At 33.9% G+C, this 14786-nt stretch overlaps 1 protein-coding gene across 2 annotated transcripts in view; it reads right to left on the reverse strand.

Annotated features, from left to right (window-relative positions):
• Positions 1 to 14127, reverse strand: part of Hr39 (Nuclear hormone receptor FTZ-F1 beta) — a 107739-nt gene extending 93612 nt beyond the window's left edge. Inside the window, exon 1 of one of the 2 annotated variants that reach the window (XM_072530804.1) lies at positions 13747 to 14127. The gene's annotated coding sequence lies outside the window, so the exon portion shown is untranslated. Of the gene's footprint in view, positions 1 to 11439; positions 11556 to 13746 lie in introns of those variants that run through there. The other variant, XM_072530805.1, reaches the window with a different exon arrangement.
• Between the last annotated feature and the right edge of the window lie 659 nt (positions 14128 to 14786).

The following is a 14786-nucleotide window of genomic DNA, read 5'->3' on the forward strand; positions in this document are numbered from 1 at the left end:
GATTATTGTTAATTATACACGGGTGATTAACGAGAGAATTCAATGTTTCACGAAATAAATTAATGTAAACAGTATTTTAAAGGTGATTATTGTTTTCTATACAAGTTATCGCCTGACACAAAAAGAATATCTTCTTTGAACGATTACCTGGAATTACTGATAAGGCTTCACTAATGATAGTTTAAGTAGTTTTTATGCCACATTACAGCTTATGCCAATAATATAAATTAGAAATTGTTTGCATCTTCCATTTAGTTGTAAATGTACATTGTTCATGTCTTACCTACCTACGTTTTCGGTGTCGATATTTTGTTATTTGCATTTAAAAATGACGTCGACAACAGGTTTTATCCCGGTTAAGTGTAGTTTTAAAGGTGCCTTCAGTCTAAGAGAGAAAAATATAATATTAAATGTACAAGATGCACTTGTACATCAACTCCCTTTAAGTAATGTTCGTGAAATCGTTAACATGTGTTCAAATATGACAGGGGTTGGAGAAGCAACAATTTATAGATTCCTAAAAGAAAGAAAAGGAGGAACTGTTTCATCTCCCAAGAAGAGTGGACGGAGTAAACCCTTGGAAATTGAAGAAATACATAAAAACATGATAAGACGCAGCGTCTTAAGAATTTCCAACATTGGACAAAATCCAAACATTAATTAAAGAAAACGAAGAGTTACCAATCATAAGCAACAAGAAATTATGGGGACTATTGAGAGAGATGGGATTTCGTTGGTAAAAGAATAGAAGAAAATCCGTTTTAATTGAAAAAGATTACATTGTATGTTGGAGACGAGATTATCTAAGAACTATTAAAAAGTACCGAGAAGAAGGGAAAACAATTTTTTATTTGGACGAGACTTGGCTAAATGAAGGTCATACTGTACCATATCTATGGGTTGATACAAATGTGAAAAGTTCCCGTCAGGCATTCATCGAAGGTGTATCTACTGGAATAAACAATATTCCCGTTGGAAAAGGACGCAGACTCATAATAACCCATATTGGAAACGAATACGGTTTTGTCAATGGTGGATTATTAAGTTTTGCCTCAAAATCAACCAAAGATTACCACGAGGAAATGACTGCTGACGTTTTTGAAGAATATTTTGAGCAAATGTTGTATTTAATTCCAAAAAATTCTGTCATAATCATGTATAATGCTAGTTACCATTCAAGACTAACAGAAAAATTGTCAACAACGGCATGGAAAAAAGGAGAGATAATCGAATGGTTGGATAAACACGCAATTGAGTACAAGGAGAATTCGACAAAAAAGGAATTATTACCTATTGTAAGGCAACATAAAGCAGCTTATAAAAAATATATAATTGATGAAATGGCATTAAACCGTGATGTAATTATTTTATGTTTACCCCCATACCACTGTGATCTGAATCCGATAGAAAATATATGGTCTCAAGTAAAGGGTGAAGTCGGACGCAACAACAAAATTTTTAAATTAGAAGACTTACAACAATTATTAGAACATTCCTTATCAAAAGTAACTCCAGAAAATTAGAAAAACGCTGTTAGTCATGCTCACAAGGAAGAAAATAAAATGTGGAATTTGAATAATATGACTGATGCAATGCTGGAACCGGTAATAATTAACATTGGAATTGAAGATTCCTTAGATTCTGAAGAAAGCAGTGAATTTGAAATGGAATTTGATTAAAATAATATTCATTTTTTTACAAATCGGCCCCTGTTACGGCCACAAATTATTTTATATATAACCAATAAAACATCTTACATTTCTTGCAAATTCATTAGTACCTGTTAATCTCCATCACTCCGACACTGGCAACTTTATTTAGGAATTAGTAACCCTCAAAACTATTGTATTCTATTCTGCTCCAACCTTTATACCTGGTGGTCATACTCAATTTAAAATTGTTTTCCTATATACTTCTGTAAACTTGTTGACAAATATCTATTTTTCATTGAGTCACCTGTATCAACAGTTTAGGGATTTGCATACATAATGTGCTATCAATATGATGGAAATGGACTATAATTATATTATTTGTAGATTTGTACATTTGTATTATTTCAATTGAAAATTTGAATCATAATAATTTTTCTAAAAAGATTAATTTATTAAAAGTTAAAATAATATTATTTTCTTTAAAAAATTTTATAAAACGCAATAATTTAATCATATTCTACGACCACGCGGCATCTACATATAAAAATATCTAAAGTTGCATTTGTTGTCCCACTCTTTCATATTTTGCTCCTTAGTGGTATTAAAATCTTGATCCACCTCGATCCACCATCCACCTCTCATTCTTGTTTCATTTTCAAAACTTTCAAAAATAACACTGAACAATTCTTCTTTGGTATCCCGGTCCTATCCGAAGTAGTCACTTTATTCAGGCTGAGTTTTTAGAGATGTTAAAAACATCTAGATCTTTTGCGTGATAGTCCAATACTTTACCGTTATGAGTTATCCGGCCAACTCTTACAAAAATTCCATCTATAAACAAGTATTGTTTATCGGAGTCCTAAAAGTTCTAGTAGAAAGAGTCACAAATAAGAACACCTTAGATAAGATGAAGTATTGATTTTAAGAACAATTTCAAAATAAGATTGTTAGCAAGATAGAGACTGGTGGATAACGGAAGCCTCTGCTCAACAATGATTAAAGTACGCAAAGTAAAGCACAGTTAATAAATATTATTTTTCATATTTATGCAACCTCAAACATTGGTGTCGATGATCGTTCTACACAATTTTTAAATTCGTTACGACATTCATTCTACCTTTATGTCAAACTTTTCTACGCCACTGTCGCTTTTATTGTTTGCTGTGAGGTTAGAGGTCTTAAGGCAGAACAACCGAGTTTGTGTAACACGACACCGTCAGGATTTTTAGGACGACATCGTTCATTGTTACTTTAAAACCTTTTGTTTGACGACTTCTATTGTGGTATATCATTTTATTATTTTTGCTTCTCTACATACTTTAAGAGTTTAACATCTCTTCAGTAAGTCCTTATAAAGCTTTCATCCGATCGGTAATAGATTATGGCAGTATGTATTTTTTCGGCCAGTAATTAGAGTTTAAATTCATTGATTCATTGAGTGCCTATGATAGCATCCATCGAGAATTTCTGATCCATGCACTGAAAGAGTTAATATTCTAACTCAACTCATTGATATAGTAAAAGAAACACTTAAAGTACAAAGCCAAATTCGACTTCAAAAATACAATCCATGTGAGTACGGGCCTACGACAGGGAGATGCCCTATCCTGTATTTTATTCAACATCACATTAGAGTGTCAAAAGTCAACACCAGAGGAACAATAATAACAAAAAGTGTACAAATATTGGCATTTGCAGGTGATGTTGATACCATAGCTAAAAGCGAAAGAGAGAAGCATTTAATGCGACAGAAAGAGGGCACAAAACAGTGGCCTAAACATGAATGAAATAAAAACCAAATACATGAAGGCCAGCAAATCGACAGGCCAAAGAAACCTACAGAATCTGACAATAGGAGACTATAACATCGAAAGCGTGAAAATTTTTACATATCTAGGTTCATTAGTTACCGCAGATAACAATGTCAGTGAAGGATTATAAGATCTAACAACATCACAAGAAAAACCATATGCAAAATATACAAGACCCTGATAAAACCGTTGCTTGTATATGGATCAGAGACATGGACACTGTCGAAAAGCGATGAGAACCTATTAGGTACGTTTGAACGAAAAATCCTTAGACACATATATAAGAGGGTAAAAGAAAATGACATATGGTGCAGAAGATATAATTTTGAAGTATGCACAGCATACAATGAACCTGAGGACATAACATCCATAAAGATCGGACGTCTGCGCTGGATGGACCATGTTGAACGGATGTTGGAGACTGAAACACCAAAACATATAATGAGGCAAACACCAGTAGGGAGAAGGTCAAAGAGAAGACCCAAACTTAGATACATGGAACAAGTGGAACAAGATCTAAAAACACTTAAGATTACCAACTGGAAAAACAAAGCAAGGAACAGAACAGAACAGAATGGCGGAAAATCCTATAATTGCTAAGCTGTCTATTTTGTATTATATGTCTATAGGTTTAATATGAGTGGGCACTTAACCACCCTTTCATCCGACTTTCTTCTTCTTCTTTTTAATGTAGACATGACTCAGTCTGTTTCTCAATGTCCCTCCAGTAAGTTGTCGTTCCATCGTTTTCGTGGTCTTCCTAGTGATCGTCTTTCTATTGGGGAACCGTCTCTTGCCGTCTCTATTTGTTGTCATTCGGCTTATATGATCGCTCCATTCTACTCTTCTATTTCTTACCCAGTTCTTGATGTTCTTCACCTTGCATCTACGTCGTATATCTGTACTTCGAGCTCTTTTTTATAGTGTTATACTATCAATTTTACTAAGTGTTTTCATCTCTGCTATTTCTTTGTCCTCACTGTGGCTTACTCGACCTAAGGGGTCTATTGGGGCTTAAGGTGGCTTACTGTTTCACTAACCATTACTTTGCAATCCTTACATTCATGTATGTATATCTTCTTTTGTGGGAATGATTTTGTCCACTTTTGTATGTAACAAGTTGAGTTTCTCACTTTTGAAAGAATGTGTTAACAATGGACATATCTACCTTCTTCTTCTTATATCTACCGCTATGGACATATCCATATCTACCGATATGGACATATCTACCGCTGTTGCTAATTCAAGCATATCGTCTATAGCTTCATTTACAAAAGGGTACAAAACAAAATGAAAACTGAGAACTATTTAGCAATGAAACATGATTTTTACAGAATATTACAGCACTAGTTGTGGAAATCTATAAAAGAGAAAGGGAAGGGAGATTTATAAATGGAAATAAAGGTATTGATAGAAGCGAAACATATTACCAATGATAAATAGTACATCGGCTTCAAATTAATCAAACAGCGGATATCAAGGGAATCGATGTAAATAACAAAAAGCATTTACGGAAGGATGAGAGACGGAATAGCAAATGAACTTATAAAAAACTTATATTTGGGGTGATTTCATTTAACATATATGTCCTAAGTAGAGAACTTTTTCTTGTTGTGTGCTTAAATTATTAACAGAAAACTTTTGCATTGTTGTTTTTGCTTACTCGATCTAATAGTTACTACATATTTTGAACAGTAGGTGTTAAAATTGAAAAACTTATATAAAATGAAACGTATTATGCAGAAAATGTTTTTCATTATTCGATTATGTGTGTAATAAAATGTTTAATACTGTGTAGGCGCAATAATACCAAATATGTGATTGTGTATATTAAATTCAGAAATAAATTCTGTATGAATACTACAACTGCACGAGGGCATTATAAAACGATTTTCGCCTACTAATGAAAAATAAGACTTTTAATTAAAAAAGTGCATTTCTTTTTCAATGAAACCAAAACCAGCCACAAACAAACGAATAATACGAAGAGATTATCTAGCGATCCAGGGAACACCGAAAAGAAAATCAACCCGATGGACTAATACAGTTGAAAAATTACTAAGCATAAACTTCGTCAAAGCTAAAATAAAGGAGGAAAAACAGTGTAAAAGGAGCAATACGATTCCTGGAAAAACCTTCTTCTTGCAGTACCGTCTCCTATCGGAGGTTGGCTACCATCACAGCAATCTTTACTTTGTTGACTGCAGCTCTGAACAACTATATTGAACTGCACCCATATCACTCCCTTAAATTTCGCAACCAGGAAATCCTCTTACGTCCCACATTTCTCTTTCCCGAGATTTTTCCTTGGATTATGAGTCTAAGCAGAAAGTACTTTTCTCCTCTTATTATGTGGCCCAGATATTCCAGTTTTTTCGTTTGTATGGTTTTTATGACTTTGCATTCCCTCCCCATCTTCAGCAGAATATCTTGATTTGTTACTCTTTCTGTCCATGGTATTTTCCACATTCTCCTGTAACACCACATCTCGAATGCCTCAATGTTTTTGATGTTTATCTTTTTCAGTGTCCAGGCTTCCATGCCGTACAGCAGAACGGAGAAAACGTAGCACCTTAACATTCTCGTTCTTAAGTTTATATTTATGTCCCGGCTGCATAGGAACTTTTTCATTTTGACAAACGATTGTCTCGCTATCTCTATTCGCCTCTTGATTTCTCTTGTCTGGTCATTAGTATCAGTGAAGCAAACCCCTAAATATTTGTAGGACGTAACTCTTTCAACTGGCTGATTATTTATGGTTAAATTCACATTGGTGTATAGCTTCTTTGTTACAATCATGAATTTAGTCTTTTTGATGTTTAGTTTTAGACCATACTTATTAGTATGGATGTTTATGTTTTCCATCAAAAACTGTAAATTTGCTAGGTTATCTGTTACTATTAGCGTGTCATCAGCGTATCGTATATTGTTAATTAACTCTCCGTTAATGTTCATACCAATGTTTTGCTCTAGGAGCGCTTCCTGACATATTGTTTCGCTATATATATATATATATATATATATATATATATATATATATATATATTGAATAATAGTGGAGAAAGCACACAACCCTGACGCACACCTCGACGAATCTCAATTTCTTTGGTTAACTCATTATCAACTTTGATTTTTGCTGTTTGTCCCCAGTACAACCTGGATATGATGTTAATGTCGCGACTGTCGATGTTTTTGCTTCTTAGGGTTTCATACAGCTTTTGGTGTCTGACTTTAAAAACCTCAACATTCTTAATTATTACTTATCTAACAAATTGTCTGACTTATCAGATAGAAAAAATGATTTCCTTTACCAGTTCTCCCATATCTAAATCTCGCCCCTAAATGTTTTAAAAGAAAGTTTTGTCCGATTATAAAAACAAGTAAAATGATAAATAAAATGAAAAATTTAATGATAAAATAAAATGTTGTAGGTACACAAAGGGTGAGTTTTTCGTGCGACATTGTTGGATAATTCTATTATCCCTCCAGTGGACAGGTGGGTTAAAAAGAAACGAGTAGACGAGTGGGGCTCCCAGGACCATTTTTTTTGGCATTTTTTTTGGCATTTTTTTTCCAAAAATTATTTTTTATTAAAATAAAACACACTTTTATAAATATATTTAATCCAAAAATAGCTTATTTTTTTTATAACTTTATGACACCTCAAGAGGAACCATTTTTTCGTTAGATATGATTGATTTTAGTCCGTTTTCAGCCTTTTGCCAAACAAAATGCAACGGATCAAGATTATTTTAGAGCCAAACTTGTATTTGATAATAAACTCTCAAACAATGCTCATCCGCAGCATTTTTTGTTGGCGACAAATATAATCGACCAAAACGAGGATCCGTTTAGAATTAGATCTCTATCTTTAAAAAAAAAAGTTTTGGCTCTGCAAACTTTATAGAAATTTAAGAATTTTTATAAATAATTAAACGTTTTTCGAAAAGAAATTGACCGATCTGACATTACGAAGTCTCATTCGATTTGTAATTAAAAAAGCTATAATATTATATCCTTTTGCATAAAAAAGAAACAAAAGTATTTCAAATACTTAAAATGGCGAAAAATTCACATTTTTGGACTTTCAATCATTAATTTTGCATAAACTATTGAAATACAGCACTGCTCAAATTAAAGCTTTTTTATGTACTATAATTCAATATTCTGTTCACTCTAAGATATTGATTTGATATAATAAAAATAATCAAAAACCAACGTTTTTTGCAACTTAAAAGTGGTCTAAAAAATTATAATCAACAATTTGAAGTTGCGCGGACTTGGAGGTTACTGAAGGTGGTATTAACTCCCACCAAGAAGATTGTATACATGGCGAGCACCAGGAGATCGTCTAGATCATATGATACGAAATCAAATGGATTACATCTTGATAAAAAAAAAGATTCCGCAACTATATAAAAAGAGTGGCCGCTTACCCTGGTGCGGACATTTCGTCTGACCACAACCTCCTAATCGCGAATGAAAGGCTTCGATTGGCAAAGGTTAAAAAGCCATCTAATAAAAAATACATAAACACTAGAGAATTAATGAGAGATGAAGAGCTTAGATCTAAATACAGTAAGCACATCAACGAGAACTTGAGAAACATACAAGGAAATTACATAGAGGAAACCTGTGAGAAAATAAAAATAGCTACAGTCAAGGCTGACGAAGTAGTCGCAAGTAAAATAAAAAGAAATCACAAAAACGAGTGGATGACGGAAGAGATACTTGATCTAATGGAGCAACGCAGACAGTACAAAATATATCAGAATCAACAGGAATACAAAGAAATCCAACGTACGATAAGGGCAAGAATTAAAAACGCAAAGGAAAGCTGGATGAAAGAACGTTGTGAAGAATTGGAATCACTACAAGAAAAGGGAGACAGCTTTGGACTACATAAAAAGGTCAAAGAAATTTCGAGTATATACAAGAAACACCATGAGACTCGCCTGAAGAATGATCAAGGAAACTACGTTCATACCCAGGAAGAACTAGCTAAAATCTGAGCAAACTATGCTTCGTCCCTCTTTGCGGATAATAGACCGAATCTGCCAACTACTAACTTACCCACGCAAAATTTATCCGGCCCTCCCATTATTCGCGCCGAGGTGGAGTACGCTATAAAAGTAGCAAAACTAGGCAAGGCCCCTGGCTCGGATCGAATTACTACGGAAGCCATAAAACTGTTGAAAGATGATAACATCGACATGCTGGTAACAATTTTCAATACCATATATAACACCGGCCACATTCCAAGGGATTGGCTTTATTCAACCTTTATAATGATCCCTAAATCACAAAGAGCGACCAAATGCAAAGACCACAGACTGATAAGTTTAATGAGCCATTTGCTTAAGGTGTTTCTTCGCATCCTTCACACAAGAATGTTCAGAAATCTGGAAGATCTAAGCGGTGAGACACAATTTGGTTTCAACAGCGGCCTGCCGACACGTGAAGCAGCTTTCTGCTTGAATACGCTTGTACAAAACTACATGGATCAACGAAAGGATATAGTCATAACATTCCTCGATTATGAAAAAGCGTTTGACACCGTAAAACATGACGCAATGATAAAAATGCTACATAACGCTAACATTGACGAGAAATATACAAGAGTTATCCAGAATCTCTATTGGAATCAAAAAGCACGAGTGAGACTGAACAAATCAACCAACACAGAAGAATTTGAAATTTTAAGAGGGGTGCGACAGGGGTGCATTTTGTCTCCTATGCTCTTCAATCTCTATGTGGAGAACATTTTTGCAGAGGCACTGGAAGGTTCTGAGTGTGAATAAAGGTAAAGGGGTTCCCGATAAATAACATTCGTTACGCCGACGACACCGCGATAATAACAGACAACGAACATGATATGTAGTTGATGTTAAATAAAATAAACACCGTACGAAAAATATATGGCTTGAAGATAAATGCTGGAAAAACGAAATGCAACACCTAAACTAAAAAAAACGCACTTTTAAGAATACAACTGCAAGTAGATAATGCTCCAATCGATCAAGTGAAAACATTTAAATACTTGGGAATGATGATGAATGGCCAATGGGATCCTCAACAAGAAATAAAATACCGTGGAATGGACAAGCAAGACAAGCTTTTATCAAATTTAAACCGCTACTATGTAACCGCAATCTTTCCTTCAATCTCCGCTACAGGATGGTTAAATGCTATGTATGGTCCATATTGTTATACGGCATAGAAACATGGACGTTAAGAGTACCTTCCATTAATAAGTTAGAGGCCTTCGAGATGTGGACGTTGCGAAGAATGTTTCGCATACCATGGACAGATAGGGTGAGAAACGAGGAAGTCTTCAGAAAGGCAAATACTGAGAGAGAACTACTTAATTTGATCATGGTACGAAAAATTGGATACCTCGGCCATATTCTGAGAGGAAAAAATAAGCAATCCCTCAACTAATCATCCAGGGAAAGATTGAAGGCCAGAGAGGAGTAGGTCGCAAAGAAATGTCGTGGCTAAGGGACATAAAGAACTGGACAGCCATAAATAACACTGGCGATTTTTGCATGCCGCAAAAGACAGACGGCTGGCCTTAAGATAATTCGCCAACGCACTATAGGTGCAGAAGGTTACTCCAGATATTACTAATGCACGTTTTTTTCTCTAATACCTGGAATAAAACAAAGATTTATTCAGAGAGTCATTGACGAGAACAATGAAAGAATCTTACGACTTACGACTGTATAAAAAACTTGCTAAGAATAAACCAAACGTTCTTTAATCTTACTATTTACGTACACATTTGAAAATAGCAGAATGCAAAATTGTAATAATTCAGTCTTTTTCTTTTCATTCAAATGAATGATACATTTTGTAGTCACAAACAAAGCGGTATTATCGTAAACAGAGTAAGGATGTGAGACATCACTTAAAGTAGAGAACGACCACAATCCACCATAATTTAGCCGAAGATAGCTACGACCAATGCAGCATTGCCTTTGATAATGACTCTCTTAATCTCAAACGAAACTTTAGAAAAAAATAATTCCAGATTATAGTCTACAGAACCGAAAATCAATTTAGGAAGATTATCTTTTGGAAATTTCGGAAAAAACATTGAAGAACAAGACTAGAAGACAAAGGCCACCCGTACTCTGTTATATGGATGTGAAAGCTATTAAAGGCATTAACAGAACAACTGAAAGAGAGGGAAATGGGAGACCTCATCAAGAACCATGACCGATCTGCGTGAATTATTTAAAGAACAGAAAAAGAGTATTTAGGGCATCTTTCAGCCTGAATTGTTTGGGGATTCCGTTCTCCAACTATCGTTTTAATACATTTTAATGAATCTAATCTATCCAGAAGGCGTTAAATGCTATAATGCCGGAACTTGCTTAGTTTTTTTGCCTTTGGCAGCTGTGCCCATTTAGTAGAATTGGCTAGTATTGCAACGATCAGTACTCTATGAAAACCCTCTATAATATTGCTCTGATGTCATTTTATTGTAAATGACCAGAAAAAAATTTATGACCCAAAACAAAAATTTGTTCAAATATTTTTAGTTATTTTTATTTATAACTTTTTTATTTTTAATTTTACGATAAAAAGTAATACAAATAAAGTTGTAGATTATTTAATTTGCTACAAATAATGTTGTACAAAATTTTCTGTGAGGCTGATAATTTACGAGATACAGCGCGAACACCCTTTCCCTCCCTTTTCCAAGATGGGCTAAACCTCCCCCCTCCCCTCACACATCAAAAAAAATAAAATTGCGCCCTCTTAAAAATGTAATCTCAATGTAACTTTTCAATGCATTATGGATAAAATGAAATAAATACATATTACTTATCAATCCCGAAAAATTCGTTGTGAAGAATGTCATAACAACAAGAAAAAACAAAGTTCCTGACATTAACTCTAATATTACACAAATAATCTTGTCCGTTATTGATTAACATATTTCATAGCTGCTTAAAATCACTATTTACCTTCAAACAGTTAATAAATTCCACACAAACAAACCAAAAATTGTTCTAATCACAAAAACACCAAAAACCAACAGTCCTACTCGCTATAATATGTCGCAATCGCATCGACATCGAGTAATAAGACAACAAACTCCGATTCTCTATAACATATACAATAATAACTGTTAGTAAACGACATGTAATACTTTTAATGCTGCAATCTGTGAGCACGGCTGCGAGAAAGGTGTTTGAACGTCCTTGGTCCGGCCCTGGTACGTCACGTGACCCGAGGCGCGACCTTCAAGTTGTGTATTATACACTCGCCATACCTGTCACTAATGCGGCGTTGCCGCCTATTGGGAAATGCAAAATTTATCGGATTTTAGTTGAATAAATCTTAAAAATTCTTAGGAAGGTTTGAAAAATACATATGATTCATTTTATTTGTTGTCACTGAATAATTTTGTCACAATTATACAGATAACTGAGCGTTTTACTAATAAAACTATCCTAAATTTGGAGTGTTTTATTCCATAATTCATTTCACTGTATCCTTGATATGGCTTCCTTTCTTGTAAAGTGTCCAAACCCCTTCAAGCCTCTGGCCTCTCTCCTATATAATACTGTATGCCGAACATCAATTATTTCTCCAGTATCTTAAAAATCTGGCACTTCGTCTTAGGAACCCATTTCCAAATCAAGTAGTGATTTTTTATATTTGATATAGTTTATTACTTTTAATTGTATATTTAAAAATAAGCTGATACAAATTAGTGAAAAATGCAACAGAATTCTTGAATGTAACACCAAGAGGAGCCTATGTAGCAAGTTTCAATTTCTCAGGGCTTTTCCTTCAAGAAAAAGAAGAGGCATAAGAAAAAAAAAAGAATGGCCTATTGACTCTAAATTCAATAAGGTCATTCTTTAACTCTTCAAAAATTATCACATAAACAGATGAACAAGGACATTATTTACTTAAATAAGGACCTGTAAGGTCCTTACTAATTATAGTATTCGCTTATACAATTTAATAAAGAAGAAAGAAAAAGTTTGGAAGTGACTGAATGATATGACAAAAATAATACAAAGTTATATATTTTATAAGAGTAACAAATTATCGAGGAATCTTAAATATGAATTGAAAATGATAATTTCAGTTTAATATTTTTCAAATATATTCACTCAACGAAGGAAGAGTACAATATATTAAAAAGCAGTGATTAAAAATGATTCCCATGAAAAAAAGAAAATGAAAAATAAGACCAGAATCCAAGAGATTGATGAAAGAAAGCAGAGAGATGTAAAGAAGGTGCAACACCATAGAAAGAAATGACGTAGATGATGACACGAACTGAATGACATCTCTGTAGAAGAAAGACTAAGAATGAATTCCAAAGAGACCAGATTTATGAAAAATCTTTAAGATTTAAGAAAAAATTGAATTGGTCAAAAATTAAAAATATCTTGGATGCAGAATAAGAATATCTTTGAATAGAGAGGTATTCACTCAGTGCATATTTCCTATTTTGACATATTGATATAGCAGAACTATGCACACTTAGCAAAATCTAACCCAATGAGATTCACACAAACAGATGGGAAAGATCAACGTTAAGGATAACTCTCTGTAGTACAGACTATGTAACAATGAACTATATTAAAGGACTGGAGAGCATTGGTGGCATAACATAAATAGAGATGCTGAAATAAAAGTTGGCTGGACATATCGCCAAGCTCAGATGAATGAAGTGAACACACAAGCTGTAGGAATGATTAAAAAAAGTGGAGTACAACCAAAAACGCACTGGACTGAAGATTCTGACGATATTGAAAGAACTGTCTACTAGCCAAGAAGTTGAAATAAAGACTGGGTAATGCTAATTATTATATACAAGAGACATCAAAACAGTATAGCAGAATTTAATACCAAAACAAAAAATACTGTACATTTTATGAAAATAAACGAAGTTTTCTTGATGAATATTGTATCTAGGAGAAGAATTAGAGAATTAATAGATCTAAAATCAGTTTGTTTATATTTTCTCTACACGAACAATGCATTTTTTGTGGGTGTTGATAATTGTATGGGAAATCTGACAATGTCGCCCATGTCATATACTTTTTTAACTGTCCAAGCGAGTGCAAGAGTGAGACAGAGCGATTAGGTGAATGACTGTACTCACTTATGTTCACCTTGGACACAAATACAGAAAAATATATTTTACTGCTAATTAAAATGCAAAAGCAACATTCCTCATTAAATACCTGCATTATTACCGTTGGCTTATAGAAACTAATTCGATATGAACGTTTTAAAGGACTACTTACCTTTTTCCAATGATTTCAACATTCTGTTAGGTATTTCTGGTAAACTTTGCTCAGTCTTCGATCGAGAGTAACTGGTGTTAAATAAAACTGAGATGAATTAAGTAATGTCTGTTTTCACTTTCTCAAATACCATTTCATGGCACTCCTCGATAGAGTTTATTGACTTTACCCAGGTATATAACACAACCTTTACTAATATATACGGACACATTCATACATAACAAAGATATTTCACTTCGAACTGGTCGCATTCACTTCTACAGCGTTTAATTCAACTAAAGTACTAATCAACAACTTTAAAACGAGTTAACTTTTGTTTGTAGTTCCAACAGAAACAAAACCAGCTCCGCTCGCCTTCACAAATCAAATGTGTCTGTAAAAACAATGGAAATTAAAAAGGCTAAGGTGCTGACACCTGCCAGACGTAACTGTAACTGTAAAAGTTGTTAGCGGGACCTTCGAATAGTGAAAGGTACAAGGTACACAATTTTAAACAAAATAAACGTAAATTTAGAAAAGTGTAAAACGGTTATTGATATTTTTAGAGTTGCGCAAGCAATAATTAACTTGTTACAATGGTTATCAACAAGGTGTTTATGCATGTCAAATTTGCACCTGATAGTTAGGCAGCCAAAATTACAATTTTGTTATTATAGAAGGAATTTTTGAATGCAACATTGCTTTTTATTATGCTATATTTTAGAAGTGTTAAGCATAATAAAATGAAGAAAACCGCAATATCTCGTACAAATACAGCGACTCATAGCCCAAGTCGAAGTAGAGGGCAGAAGGAATGTATGATGATATATGATGAAGGTCTAATATCTTGGCTGAGGTACCAACAGAATCGTTTTGTTGGAGCTCAAAAAAACTCTTTAATTAAATGGCTATCTCTCTATTTAGAATTTCTAATAGAATAGAATCTCTCTGCTGCGTCGGAAGCAGAGTAGGAAGTCAAAGTTACTATGTTGATTTCGAAGCTCGACAACGAAGATGGCTCTTCAAGAGAACAATTTGATAGCTATATGAATTGTTTCGAA

The sequence above is a fragment of the Diabrotica undecimpunctata genome, chromosome 4, assembly GCF_040954645.1.
Source record: "Diabrotica undecimpunctata isolate CICGRU chromosome 4, icDiaUnde3, whole genome shotgun sequence".
NCBI classification, from domain to species: Eukaryota; Metazoa; Arthropoda; class Insecta; order Coleoptera; family Chrysomelidae; genus Diabrotica; species Diabrotica undecimpunctata.